The 14953-nt window shown below is 36.2% G+C and overlaps 1 protein-coding gene across 5 annotated transcripts in view; it reads right to left on the reverse strand.

Moving 5' to 3' along the window:
- atp13a3 (ATPase 13A3) overlaps positions 1 to 10417 on the reverse strand; it is a 72459-nt gene extending 62042 nt beyond the window's left edge. For 3 of the 5 annotated variants that reach the window (XM_061883919.1, XM_061883916.1, XM_061883915.1), the window contains exon 1: positions 10221 to 10416. The gene's annotated coding sequence lies outside the window, so the exon portion shown is untranslated. Of the gene's footprint in view, positions 1 to 10220 lie in introns of all 5 variants that reach the window. The other 2 variants (XM_061883917.1, XM_061883918.1) reach the window with 1 other exon arrangement.
- Positions 10418 to 14953: the final 4536 nt, after the last annotated feature.

Genomic DNA, 14953 nt, shown 5'->3' on the forward strand with positions numbered 1-14953 from the left:
TTATTGCTGTCCTGTTGTTGCTTGCTACAAAAATAAAAACTATCTGTCGTCACGTCAGGTCAGTGCTGGTGGGTAGGGAAGGACGGCAAAGTTCAGAGAGGGTAATCTTTGTCTAGACTAGGCTAGACTACTGCAACACACTTCTTGTCGGGATCCCCAGCAAGAAGATCCAGAAGCTGCATTACTTACAGAATAGTGCTGCGGAGATCTTGATGAGAGTGCCGAAATACGACCATATCACACCAGTTCTCAAATCCCTTCACTGGCTTCCTGTTACACTCAAAATTGAATAATAAATTCTCCCTACTACTGGAAATGCCCCCCTCTACATCAAAGAACTACCCACCCCCAAATCCTCCACTCGAAACCTCCGCTCCGGACAGGCTAACCTCCTCCAACCTCCGAGGACAAAGCTACGAACAATGGGAGACCGGGCTCTCTGCTCCGCCGCTCCCAGTCTGTGGAACGCTCTCTACCTGACCACCTAATGGCACCACATACTGTGGATGCTTTTTAAAAAAAAAACCTTTTTTAGATATATGCATACTAGTTTTAGCTATTAGACTGTTCTAGTTTTTATTTCTATTACCTTCTAATTTTTTTTTAATACACTGTAGCACTTTGAGGTTGTTTGCTCAATGTAAAGTGCTTTTTTACAAATTTAATCTAAAATTATTATTATTGTGGAGCAGCCCTGGCTGTCGTGTTGTTTTAAAGACCAGTTTCTAGTTCCTGTTCCTAATATACATAAATGACATGCCATCAGCATGACACTGTGAATTGTTCCCGTTTGCGGATGACACGGCCCTGCTGGTATCCGGCAAGGACAAGTCACAGGTGGAACAAATCCTCAGTGCTGAACTTCTTAATATTTGCACCTGGCTCGCTGACAACAAGCTATCCATACACTTAGGTAAAACCGAATCCATCCTATTTGGGTCCCATATCAACCTTAAGAAAGTCAGTGACTTCACTATAAAAGTGGATGACATTGTTATCACCAGGAAAGATGAGGTCAACTGCCTAGGTTCCATTCTAGAGGCTAATCTTTCCTATGATAAAATGGCAACAAAGGTAAACAAAAAGGTCAAACAAAGAACAAGATTCCTCTACAGAATCTCCTCTCTGGTCAACAAAAGCACCATGAAGATTCTAGCGGGAACTCTCATTCTACCCCTTTTCGATTACGCTTGCACCTCCCGGTACCACAGCACCTCCAAAACCCTCAAATCTAGACTCCAAACATTCCAGGACAAGTTAGTCCACCCCAGATCACACCTCACTCCAACCCACTTCTCTAAAGTGGGCTGGCTCAGGGTGGAGGACAGAGTGAAACAACTTGCACTGAGCCTAGTCTATAAAATCCGCTACACCTCCTTGATACCGAAGTACATGTCAAACTACTTCCTTAACATAAATGACCGCCATAACCACAACACCAGGGGGAGCTCCACAAACCACGTTAAACCCAGATTCCGATCTAACAAAGGTCTTAACTCATTCTCTTTCTATGCCACATCAATGTGGAATGCACTCCCAACAGGTAGAAAAGTAAGTGCATCTCTAGCCTCCTTCAAAAGTGCTCTAAAACAACACCTCCAGGCAACTTCAAACTTTTACTAATACCCTCCTCCATTCACATCCTATCTAAATAACCTAATGTAAATAATCAAATGTATTTCTAATGTATATACTTGTTCTTACGCTAACTGAACTCAGTATGTTCTCCGCTGGCTGTACATATCCTACTAAGTTATGAAGTAAGACCTACACTGTTTCAATGTCCATTTCTTTGTTGATGCAATTGTTGATGACTGAAGTACTGATATCAACCAAAGCTCCTCATCCCACCCCCCGGATTGTAAATAATGTAAATGATTCAATGTATATACTATGATTATTAACTTGTGTGATGACTGTATTATGTTGATAGTATATATTTGTACCATGAATTGATTAACGTGGACCCCGACTTAAACAAGTTGAAAAACATTTCCTGGTCAATTGTACGGAATATGTACTGAACTGTGCAATCTACTAATAAGTTTCAATTAATCAATCAATGGTGAGGAACTCTGACATTTCTAGTATTTTGTGGGATGTAGGTGTGTCATAGAGTTTTGCTTGTAGATGTCATGTGAAGTGTTTCTGGAAGCATAAACGAGGTTGAGTGTGTAGCCAGTAGATGGGTGGTATAGATGCAAAATGAGACAACAAGTATTTGTTACAACATGTCATACATTACCCTCACGTTACATTTCTAACTATAAGAGGATTACATTGGCTATTTGGTACAAAGATGAAACAGGGAGGCACTTGTACAAGCAGTGTCAGGTGAAGAAATATTACAGACTATTGGCTAGGGTTGGCTCCATCACAACCTTTGCCTGTTTAAAAATGATGGGAAGCCCTAAGCTGACATGTGACGATGTAGTTTGGAGTCAACTTCTAATAGGAACCAAAGAAAAACAACTATTTGGTTAAACACACAGAGGAAAAAAAGAATATGGCTCCAATGAAGCCAGAACAATAATTAATGTTAACATAATATACTTCTTTGGCAAATATTCTCCTAGCTTATTAAAAGCTATACAGAGTTTTTTTTTTAATGATTGTGAACAATGGGCAAAAAAGTGCAGTTCCTATTTAGGTCACAGAGGAATGTTCACAAAATTGCCAAGGTCATTTATTCCTTACAGGCCATTATCTTCAAAGGGGTTCTCACATTATCTTAAAGGGGTAATGTCACATGATCACCTGAGGATGATTTTACCATTGGGCATTTAAAATTAAGTTACAAGTATCAATGATTGTCACACACACACTAGGTGTGGCGAAATTATTCTCTGCATTTGACCCATCACCCTTGATCACCCCCTGGCAAAATACAACAAACGACAGCCTTTTTTTAAGCGGTTTGCAAGCATTATGATGAATTCTTTATCTAAACAGGAAGACATAAACATGCCATTAGTCTTTATCCCAATGAGAGCAGACATTGTACAGTAAGATACTTTTTTATTATGTTAGTAGTTATCCCAATGAGAGCAGGCATTGTACAGTAAGTGAGTGTTTTATTATGTTAGTAGTTTATACATCTATATACTATATATTGTTTTTCAAATCAACTGACATGTATACTATGTATATGTAAATAATTGATCATTTTATAACATAATTTTCTATATACATGTTACAGGTTATATATCTTTTTTTTATTGAATGTATCAAATGTGATTAATATTTATTGGAACACAATGGAAACAAGCCTTTTGGCTTTTTCTCCCAAACATTTGCCTTTTTAAAGCATTACATGGATTCAATTCATTAAGATGTCAATAAACTTCTCAATCAATCTATCTTGTAGCTTAGCAATAATGCTACTGCCTTATCACACAGCTTCTAAAACATGTTACCATCCTTCCTATATTCAGGCTCAAAAATACAAGGTTCTGAATCATCGTTTGTCCCAAAGTAATTGTTGTCTGTCATGAAGTATGCCCTGATTATTTTAGTTGTCATTATTGAAGGACAAAGCAACGCCGCCATCGCGTCAGTGAAATTAATGTCGCAGTATGCTTAAAACATGTAAATATCTCATATTATCATGAATGTTACTGCATTACGCATATACTTATACATGTATATAAATATACTTACATATACAATATATATTTATGTAAGTATATAAAATGTTAATGGATGTTTTAGTGCACTTTCAAGGCAGAATATATAAACTCCCTTTGACAGCTTTGTTAGCTGACTTTTGCTAGTGTGTATTTATAAATTAAAATCCATATAAAAAAAACAAAACGTGTTCTTGTCTTTCCTCGGGATTGTGACTGATAGACCACATTCCCAAAGAGGGCAGTTCCCCTTTAAGCACAGGCACAAATAGAAAAGGGTGAACAATGAACATGAGTCCATAATTCATGGAAGCAAGCTTTCTTATCATCAATGTGCTTTCTTTATCACTTCCCCTCCATTCTTCAGGCAGAATAATCATGCGCTTTACTTATTACGTTGATCAATGTCTGACAGGACCACCTGCCCTTCCCCTCCTGTCCCAAAAACATGAGCGCTGTGTAATCTCCTGGCAAAGATACATTGTACAGTCATGAGGGCTAACATATTCAGCTACTGTGAATCAACTCTGCGTAATAATACAATACATTGTCAGAGGTGGGTAGAGTAGCCAGAAATTGTACTCAAGTAAGAGTAGTTACTTTAGAGATGTATTACTCAAGTAAAAGTAAGGAGTAGTCACCCAAATATTTATTTGAGTAAAAGTAAAAAGTATGTGGTGAAAAAACTACTCAAGTACTGAGTAACTGATGAGTAACCTGTTTGTTTAATGATGACGGCAACAAGTAATGCACAAAAACATAAAAATAGCAATGAACAAATTCAACGCCAGGAATATCTCTTAAGCAACTAAAACAATAATATATATTAAATAATATATATTTGGTTTCACACTGTATTGAAAAAAAAAAATTGAAAAATAATTTTACCTTTGCAAGCTCATTACACTATTGGCTAAGTTTTATATTCATAAATGTAAGTTTCTCAATACCCGACCTGTTTTTTGTGCCTTTAAAAAAGATTTAGAACTCTACATTTAAACACTCTACCTCTAACAAGCAAAAAGCTGTGTAAACGATGATGCTGTGTTCCAAATTTAAGTTATTTACTGAGATTGAGTGAGCCTATGGCTTTGCACTTTGTTTATTATATATATATATATATATATATATATATATATATATACTTTTTGCATTATATTTTAGTTACTTTGAATTTACACATTGCGCTGTTTTGTATAGTTTTTGTACTTACTTTGATTATTATTTTCAACTGTTTGTAAATGTTGAAATTTATAAATAAAGGTTTATAAAAACTATTTTTTTTAAAAGTGTGCAGTTAATCATGTGACCGCCTGGCTCTGTTTGATTGGTGCAACGGAGTCAAACGTCACCAGTGACTGCATTTGATTGGTGAAACGGAGTCAAACGTCACCAGTGACTGCATTTGATTGATGAAACAGTGTCAAACGTCACCAGTGACTGCATTTGATTGGTGAAACGGAGTCAAACGTCACCAGTGACTGCATTTAATTGGTGAAACGGAGTCAAACGTCACCAGTGACTGCATTTGATTGGTGAAACGCAGGCATGTGATAGATCCTACTTTGAAGGTCTGTATGACAAACAAAAACAAACAAAGCGTGCATTAACAGATCGATAAAAATCAGTAGCGAGTACCGAGCTGAGTGTAGATAAAAGGAGCGGAGTAAAAGTAGCGTTTCTTCTCTATAAAAATACTCAAGTCAAAGTAAAAGTATGTTGCATTAAAACTACTCTTAGAAGTACAATTTATTACAAAAGTTACTTAAGTAGATGTAACGGAGTAAATGTAGCGCATTACTACCCACCTCTGCAGTCATTAATCATACACCACATTTGGGCCTGAAAATGGCAGAAAAATGCCATAAAAGATGTTTATCAGCTCGTTAAAAAAGGATGTTGTGTCTGCCATGTGGACGCAAACGTGCAATATGGCAGTGTTTTTCAACCAGTGTGCCGTTGGAGATTATCTAAGTTCACCTATTTGGGGTAAAAAATATTTTTTGCAAACCAGCAATTATAGTCTGCAAATGATGTGTTGTTGTTGAGTGTCTGTGCTGTCTAGAGCTGGCCAGAGTCCCCGTGTGATACTCTTCCATATCAATAGGTGGCAGCAGGTAGCTAATTGCTTTGTAGATGTTGGAAACAGCGGGAGGCAGCGTGCAGGTAAAAGGGTATCTAATGCTTACACAAAAAAATAAACAAAAGGTGAGTGCCCCTAAGAAAAGGCATTGAAGAACGAAACTAAAACTGAACTGGCTACAAAGTAAACAAAAACAGAATCCTGGACGACAGCAAAGACTTACTGTGGAGCAAAGATGGCGTCCAAAAAATGTGCCTTGGCTCTAAAACACTGCAATATGAAAATATTAGGAGGATCTTCTACAACATAAATAAAAAATAAAAAAAAGTACCACTGAGCGTGTCCACTCCTCTTTGGCACCACTGAGTACTGTATTTCCTTGAATTGCCGCCGACGCTCTAATTAATTTAAAATCTCTTCTCACTCCGGCACTTACCAAAGGCATGCGGTAAATTTAGGCCTGCGCTTAAAAATTGAAGTGTGATGTAAGGATACCACCATGAAAAACACATTTATGGTCTTACTTTTACTTATAAATGAAGTCCATGCGCAGTTCCTTCTGATCAAAAACATCGATAACTTGTTTATAGAAGTCTTCCTTATCTTTCTTCAGTTTTAAAAGTCTCTGTCTCAATGGAGATCTTATTTTATTACCTCCTGCTTCGATTGAAAGTCCAGTTTAGAAAACTTTTTTATTTTATGTATGTAATCCTGCATGTTAAAAGTGCAAGCAGAGGAAAAAATAAACGATCGCTGCTCACTCTTGCTGCTTGTTGTCACTTCTTCTGCAGCCGAGTAGTCGCAAGAAGGATCACCAGCGCCCTCTACCACCAGAAAGCGGGAGTCAATTAATGACTCATATTTTTATATTCTATATAAATTCTATATTCTCATATTCGACTTTAAACTCACCTTTAGTTGTCCCACTGCAAACCGAGGCAATATTTGGCATTGATAAAACTTTTCTGCGAATCAAAATTAAGGAACAATAAAAACGCAATAAACGGGGACGGTAATTTGATCCGGCAAATGTAAACTTAACAAAACAACGGCGAAAAGCGACAATCGATGAAATTTAAAAAAACAAGCAAACCGGGCCGTAAAAAAAATAATAAAATAAAATCTGCGTCCTTTTTTTATTTCAATGTTTAAAAAGACACAAAAAGTGCGTTAACGCCAACACTGATAAGGTTAGCAATACGGTCAATGCCGATACAATAAGGTTAGAGATCCAGTCAATGCCGATACCATAAGATTAGTGATCCGGTCAATGCCGATACCAGCGATATGGTCAATGCCGATACCATAAGGCTGGGGAAACAGTGAATGCCAATATCACCATAAGGTTGAAGATATGGTCAATGCTGACACTGGAAGTGTGTTATCAATGTTCTCATTCCTCACTTGGATCGATATAGATTAGATTGTTACACAAGAATCTACATGCAATAACATCTACTTGTAAATGTGTTTATGTAAGACTATTTATTGAGTAATGACATAAGTCTAACAAGTAACAAAACAATTATAGTGTTACAAAGGGCATGTGTGTATGATTGTTTTGTAAACAATACAGAGTCTTTATGATTGTTTTATACACAATACAGTCTTTATGATTGTTTTATACACAATACAGAGTCTTTATGATTGTTTTATACACAATACAGAGTCTTTATGATTGTTTTATACACAACAACGGAGAGTCTTGTAAGCATTACTAAAGATGAGCAAACATTAACAAAGATGCATCGACATAAAAAGTAATTGCTGCCTCTTTAAAGATTGACAAAGCGTTTTTAAAATCAACTTCAATCTTAACTTCATGTTGACTTGTTGACATACATACATACATACATACATACATAGATACATACATAGTGGAGAATGCATATATTTTAAACAGTTATTGATTTTTTCATAGTCATGTTTAAAGCAGCTAAAATGTTCCCATGTGTACTCTTTGTGCTTGAATCTCATGGCCACAAATAAACTCTGTGCCTTACCTTGAAGGCGTTGGAATGTGGGAGTATGATGTACTCCCTTTTTACCTTATTGGTATTAGAACATACTTGGTCAACAGCCATACAGGTCACACTAAGGGTGCCCTTTTAAACCATTTTAACACTCTTACTAATATGTGCCACACTGTGAACCCACACCAAACAACAATGACAAACACATTTCGGGAGAACATCCGCACCCTAACACAACATAAACACAACGGAACAAATACCCAGAATCCCATGCATCCCTAACTCTTCCGGGCTACATTATACACCCCCGCTAGCAACAAATTCTCCCCCCACCGTGAGTCGGTTGAGGTGGGCAGGGCTGGGGTGGGAGGGGTTTGGTGCTAGCGTGGGTGTATAATGTAGCCCGGAAAAGTTAGGGATGCATGGGATTCTGGGTATTTGTTCGGTTGTGTTTATATTGTGTTTCTCCCAAAATGTGATTGTTATTTTTGTTTGGTGTGGGTTCACAGTGTATCGCATATTAGTAACAGTGTTAAAGTTGTCAATATCACAACCCTCAGTGTGACTTGTATGGCTGTTGAGCAAGTATGTATTAGAACAATGAGGCTGTATTCCTTTCTGGGTAATATGGGAGCCGTTTGCGTATTCCATAAGTTGTCTCTTCCCGTTGGATTTTCAGACGGCTTCTAGATGCTGGTATTGGCGCATTGTAAGGCTGGTCTCCTAAAGCTTTAGTAAAATTTGCTAATATTCCTCTTCTGTCTTGATGGTCCTTCTTCTTTCGACATATATGTCATCTGAAAGAACTTGGGATTGACCAGTGACTTTTATTCCCTGAGAGGAAGACTGGTCAGACGCAATGACACACATACATACATACATACATACAATGACATACATATAATCAATCAATCAATACATACATACATACAATGACATACATGCAATGAAATACATGCATACATACATACAATCATACAATGACATATAATCATACATACATGCAATGAAATACATACAAGAACATACATAAATACATACATGCAATGACATACATACGATGACATACATACATACATATATACATTGACAGACATAAAATGACATACTTACATACAATGACAGACATACATACATATATACATACAACCATACAATGACATACAATTACATACATACAATGACATTCATACAATGACAGACACAAAGTCAAACAGAATTGTAACAACATGAAGTGCGGTAAATGAGTCGTCAAAGACACAAAGTTAAACAGATGTGTAACAACATGAAGTGTCGTAAATGAGACACAAAGTTGAAGAGATGTGTAACAACATGAAGTGTCGTAAATGAGACACAAAGTTGAAGAGATGTGTAACAACATGAAGTGTCGTAAATGAGACACAAACTGTAACAGCCTGAAGTGTCATAAATGAGACACAAAGTGTAACAGCCTGAAGTGTTGTAAATGAGACAAAAAATGTGACAGCCTAAAGTGTCGTAAATGAGACACAAAGTGTAACAACATGAAGTGTCGTAAATGAGACACAAAGTGTAACATGAAGTGTCGTAAATGAGACAAAAAGTGTAACATGAAGTGTCGTAAATGAGGCACATAGTGTAACAACCTGAAGTGTCGTAAATGAGACACAAAGTGTAACAGCATGAAGTGTCGTAAATGAGACACAAAGTGTAACATGAAGTGTCGTAAATGAGACAAAAAGTGTAACATGAAGTGTCGTAAATGAGGCACATAGTGTAACAACCTGAAGTGCCGTAAATGAGACACAAAGTGTAACGGCATGAAGTGTCTTAAATGAGACACAAAGTGTAACATGAAGTGTTGTAAATGAGGCACATAGTGTAACAACCTGAAGTGTCGTAAATGAGACACAAAGTGTAACGGCATGAAGTGTCTTAAATGAGACACAAAGTGTAACATGAAGTGTTGTAAATGAGACACAAAGTGTAACAGCCTGAAGTGTCATATGAGACAAAGTGTAACAGTGTGAAGTGTTGTAAATGAAACAAAAAGTGTAACAACATGAAGTGTTGTAAATGAGACACAAAGTGTAACAACATGAAGTGTTGTAAATGAGACACATAGTGTAACAACATGAAGTGTTGTAAATGAGACACATAGTGTAACAACATGAAGTGTTGTAAATGAGACACAAAGAGTAAAAGCGTAAAGTGTCGTAAATGAGACACCAAGTGTAACAACATGAAGTGTCGTAAATGAGACACAAATTGTATCACCCTGTAGTGTTGTAAATGAGACACAAAGTTGACAAGATTGTTGTGCTAGCTCCTGGCTAACGTCACAAACATTGACCTCCCGAATAAAGCACACTTGAGTCCCCGCACCACTGCACCTTCAGCACGGCGTTATGTCCCCCACTGAGCCAACATCCTACTTTGTTGTTGCTGCGCGCGTGAAGAGGCGCCAAGCTAACTAAGTAACTAGCCGCCGCTAGCTGGCTGAGCTAAGTGGCCACACATGTGCGACAGAAGTGAGACATCATTGATAGATTTACTCACCCAGAACCACCGGGACGAGCTGAAGATCACCTCCGAGTCATGTTGGGGTGGAGCCGGCGGTTGTGTGGAAGAAGAGACGCTTTAAGAGAAGACAATGTCCTCCTGCAGTGTTGTGATGTTGACACTTTGCACGCTAACAACTGCCCTCAACCGGCTGGTCAACGGCCGGAAGTGACGTCACGCCATGGCGGCAACCTGCCGAGGTGCCGGAAGTAACAAGGGTGCTTGGTACAAAGGTGCTGTTTGACGTACAAAGTGAAAGTAATTAAAAAAAAACATGACGTACAAAGTGAAAGTAATATGACAAAAAAAAAGATGACTACAAAGTGATTCACGTAAGTTTTGTCATCAACTGTCAGCCATCAGTGTAAATGACGTCACCTGGATTTAAATGTGATGATGCTGCTCATCTTTTAATATCACTGCTGCTATACAACATTTTCTCTTTTTGCCGTTTCGTATGTATATATGTATTTGTGTATGTCATTTTCTATATTTATTTGTATGTATGTCATTTTCTATATTTATATGTATGTCATTTTCTATATTTGTATGTATGTCATTTTCTATATGTATGTATGTATGTATGCTTTAATTTTCCTGAAGGAACTCTCCTGAAGGAATCAATAAAGTACAAATTATCTATCTATGTCATTTTCTATATGTATGTCTGTCATTTTCTGTATGTGTATGTATTTATTTATGTCATTTTCTATATGTATGTATGTCATTTTCTATATATACGTATGCATGTATCCTTTAATTTTCCTGAAGGAACCCTCCTGAAGGAATCAATAAAGTACTATCTATCTATCTATGTCGTTTTCTATATGTCTGTCTGTCATTTTGCCCTGCGATGAGGTGGAGACTTGTCCAGGGTGTACGCCACCTTCCGCCCGATTGTAGCTGAGATAGGCACCAGCGCCCCCCGCGACCCCAAAGGGAATAAGCGGTAGAAAAGGGATGGATGGATGTCTGTCATTTTCTATTTGTATGTCATTTTCTATATGTATGTATGTATGTATGCTTTAATTTTCCTGAAGGAATCAATAAAGTACTATCTGTGTATGTACGTATGTATATATGACATTTTTTATATGTATGTATGTATTTATGTCATTTTCTATATGTATGTATGTATATCCATCTAGTATCACACTGATACCGATCTTTATATCCATCTAGTGTCACACTGATACCAACCTATATATCCATCTAGTATCACACTGATACTAACCTTTATATCCATCTAGTATCACACTGATACCGATCTTTATATCCATCTAGTGTCACACTGATACCAACCTATATATCCATCTAGTATCACATTGACACTAACCTTTATAGCCATCTGGTATCACACTGATACCAACCTATACATCCATCTAGTATCACAATGACACTAACCTTTACATCCATCAAGTATCACACTGATACCAACCTATGTATCCATCTAGTATCACACTGATACCAACCTATATATCCATCTAGTATCACACTGATACCAACCTATATATCCATCTAGTATCACACTGATACCGATCTTTATATCCATCTAGTGTCACACTGATACCAACCTATATATCCATCTAGTATCACATTGACACTAACCTTTATATCCATCTAGTATCACACTGATACCGATCTTTATATCCATCTAGTGTCACACTGATACCAACCTATATATCCATCTAGTATCACATTGACACTAACCTTTATAGCCATCTGGTATCACACTGATACCAACCTATATATCCATCTAGTATCACAATGACACTAACCTTTACATCCATCAAGTATCACACTGATACCAACCTATGTATCCATCTAGTATCACACTGATACCAACCTATATATCCATCTAGTATCACACTGATACCAACCTATATATCCATCTAGTATCACACTGATACCAACCTATATATCCATCTAGTATCACACTGATACCAACCTATATATCCATCTAGTATCACACTGATACCAACCTATATATCCATCTAGTATCACACTGATACCAACCTATATATCCATCTAGTATCACACTGATGCCAATCTTTATATCTATCTAGTATCACACTGATACTAACCTATCCATCTAGTATCACACTGATACCAACCTTTACATCGATGTAGGGGCTGCATGTTGGAATCCACTCCCCTTCAACCTTTGGCCCAAGAGAAGTCCAGGATGTTGTGCCTCGGTCCTGCTGTCCTATCTATTACTACACTGATATTACCTATTAATATATGTATATTATCTATTATTACACCAATATTACCTATTAATACATGTATATTATCTATTACAACACTGATATTACCTATTAATACATGTATATTATCTATTACTACACTGATATTACCTATTAATACATGTATATTATCTATTACTACACTGATATTACCTATTAATACATGTATATTATCTATTACAACACTGATATTACCTATTAATACATGTATATTATCTATTACTACACTGATATTACCTATTAATACATGTATATTATCTATTACTACACTGATATTACCTATTAATACATGTATATTATCTATTACTACACTGATATTACCTATTAATACATGTATATTATCTATTACAACACCGATATTACCTATTAATACATGTATATTATCTATTACTACACTGATATTACCTATTAATACATGTATATTATCTATTAGTACACTGATATTACCTATTAACACATGTATATTATCTATTACTACACCGATATTACCTATTAATACATGTATATTATCTATTACTACACCGATATTACCTATTAATACATGTATATTATCTATTACTACACTGATATTACCTATTAATACATGTATACTATCTATTAATACACTGATATTACCTATTAATACATGAATACTATCTATTAGTACACCGATATTACCTATTAATACATGTATATTATCTATTAGTACAGTGATATTACCTATTAATATATGTATATTATCTATTACAACTCTGATATTACCTATTAATACATGTATATTATCTATTAGTATAACAATATTACCTATTAATACATATATATTATCTATTAGTTCACCGATATTACCTATTAATACATGTATATTATTAGTACACCATTACCTATTAATACATGTATATTATCTATTAGTACACCAATATTACCTATTAATACATGTATATTATCTATTAGTTCACCGATATTACCTATTAATACATGTATATTATCTATTAGTACACTGATATGACCTATTAATACATGTATATTATCTATTAGTTCACCGATATTACCTATTAATACATGTATATTATCTATTAGTACACCATTACCTATTAATACATGTATATTATCTATTAGTTCACCGATATTACCTATTAATACATGTATATTATCTATTAGTTCACCGATATTACCTATTAATACATGTATATTATCTATTAGGTCACCGATATTACCTATTAATACATGTATATTATCTATTAGTACACTGATATGACCTACATACAGGTATATTATCTATCATTATTGATATAAATATACATATATTTGTGAAGATGAGATTAAAGATACACTTGATTGTTCAAAAAGTGAACAAGTGTTCAAATCATCAAAGAAATGGTCAACAATTTATGGCAAATGAGCTGCAAAAAGTTTTGCTTTAGTCTTTCAACAAATCTTGCTGGAATGTGATGAATAAATGAGTGAATAAAATGTGATGAATACATGCAGGTTTCACAGCAAATCTAGTGCTGATTCAGCAAAACAATTATGTGTGTCATCCTGCAGCATAATTTACTGTGGGCTCAAAGGCAGGACTTGAATAAGAGCGCCACCATGTGATGAGAATAAGAACAGCTGCTGCAGACTTGCATACATTTTGTGTCGGGAGGAGAAGAACTTAGAAGCCGTGTGATCAAATGAAGACACCTCCAAACTAAAAAGTCAAATTTCTTTCCTGTGGAAGAGATCAACTTTTTTAGCAGGTTTTAGAAGTGCATTTATTTTTCAACTGTTTGGAAAACTTTGGTCTTTTTTCCCATCTTTGTTCAATTTGATGCTACAAAGCTCGGCTGTTGTGCGAGTCGATGAATTAAAAGATGAATTGCAGGCCTACTGAAAGCCACTACTAGCGACCACACAGTCTGATAGTTTATATATCAATGATGAAATATTAACATTGCAAAACTTTAGTTTACTAAATTACAATTTTAAATTTCCCGGGAGTTTCGTCTTGAAAACGTCGTGAAATGACGACGTGTACGTGTGACGTCACATGTTTTTAGGAAGTATGAGCGCTGCACACACACACAGCTAAAAGTCGTCTGCTTTAACGGCATAATTACACAGTATTTTGGACATCTGTGTTGCTGAATCTTTTGCAATTTGTTCAATTAATAATGGAGAAGTCACAGTAGAAAGATGGAGTTGGGAAGCTTTAGCCTTTATCAATCAATCAATGTTTATTTATATAGCCCCAAATCACAAATGTCTCAAAGGACTGCACAAATCATTACGACTACAACATCCTCGGAAGAACCCACAAAAGGGCAAGGAAAACTCACACCCAGTGGGCAGGGAGAATTCACATCCAGTGGGACGCCAGTGACAATGCTGACTATGAGAAACCTTGGAGAGGACCTCAGATGTGGGCAACCCCCCCCCTCTAGGGGACCGAAAGCAATGGATGTCGAGCGGGTCTAACATGATACTGTGAAAGTTCAATCCATAGTGGCTCCAAGACAG

This window comes from Nerophis ophidion, linkage group LG22 (assembly GCF_033978795.1).
Source record: "Nerophis ophidion isolate RoL-2023_Sa linkage group LG22, RoL_Noph_v1.0, whole genome shotgun sequence".
NCBI lineage: Eukaryota > Metazoa > Chordata > Actinopteri > Syngnathiformes > Syngnathidae > Nerophis > Nerophis ophidion.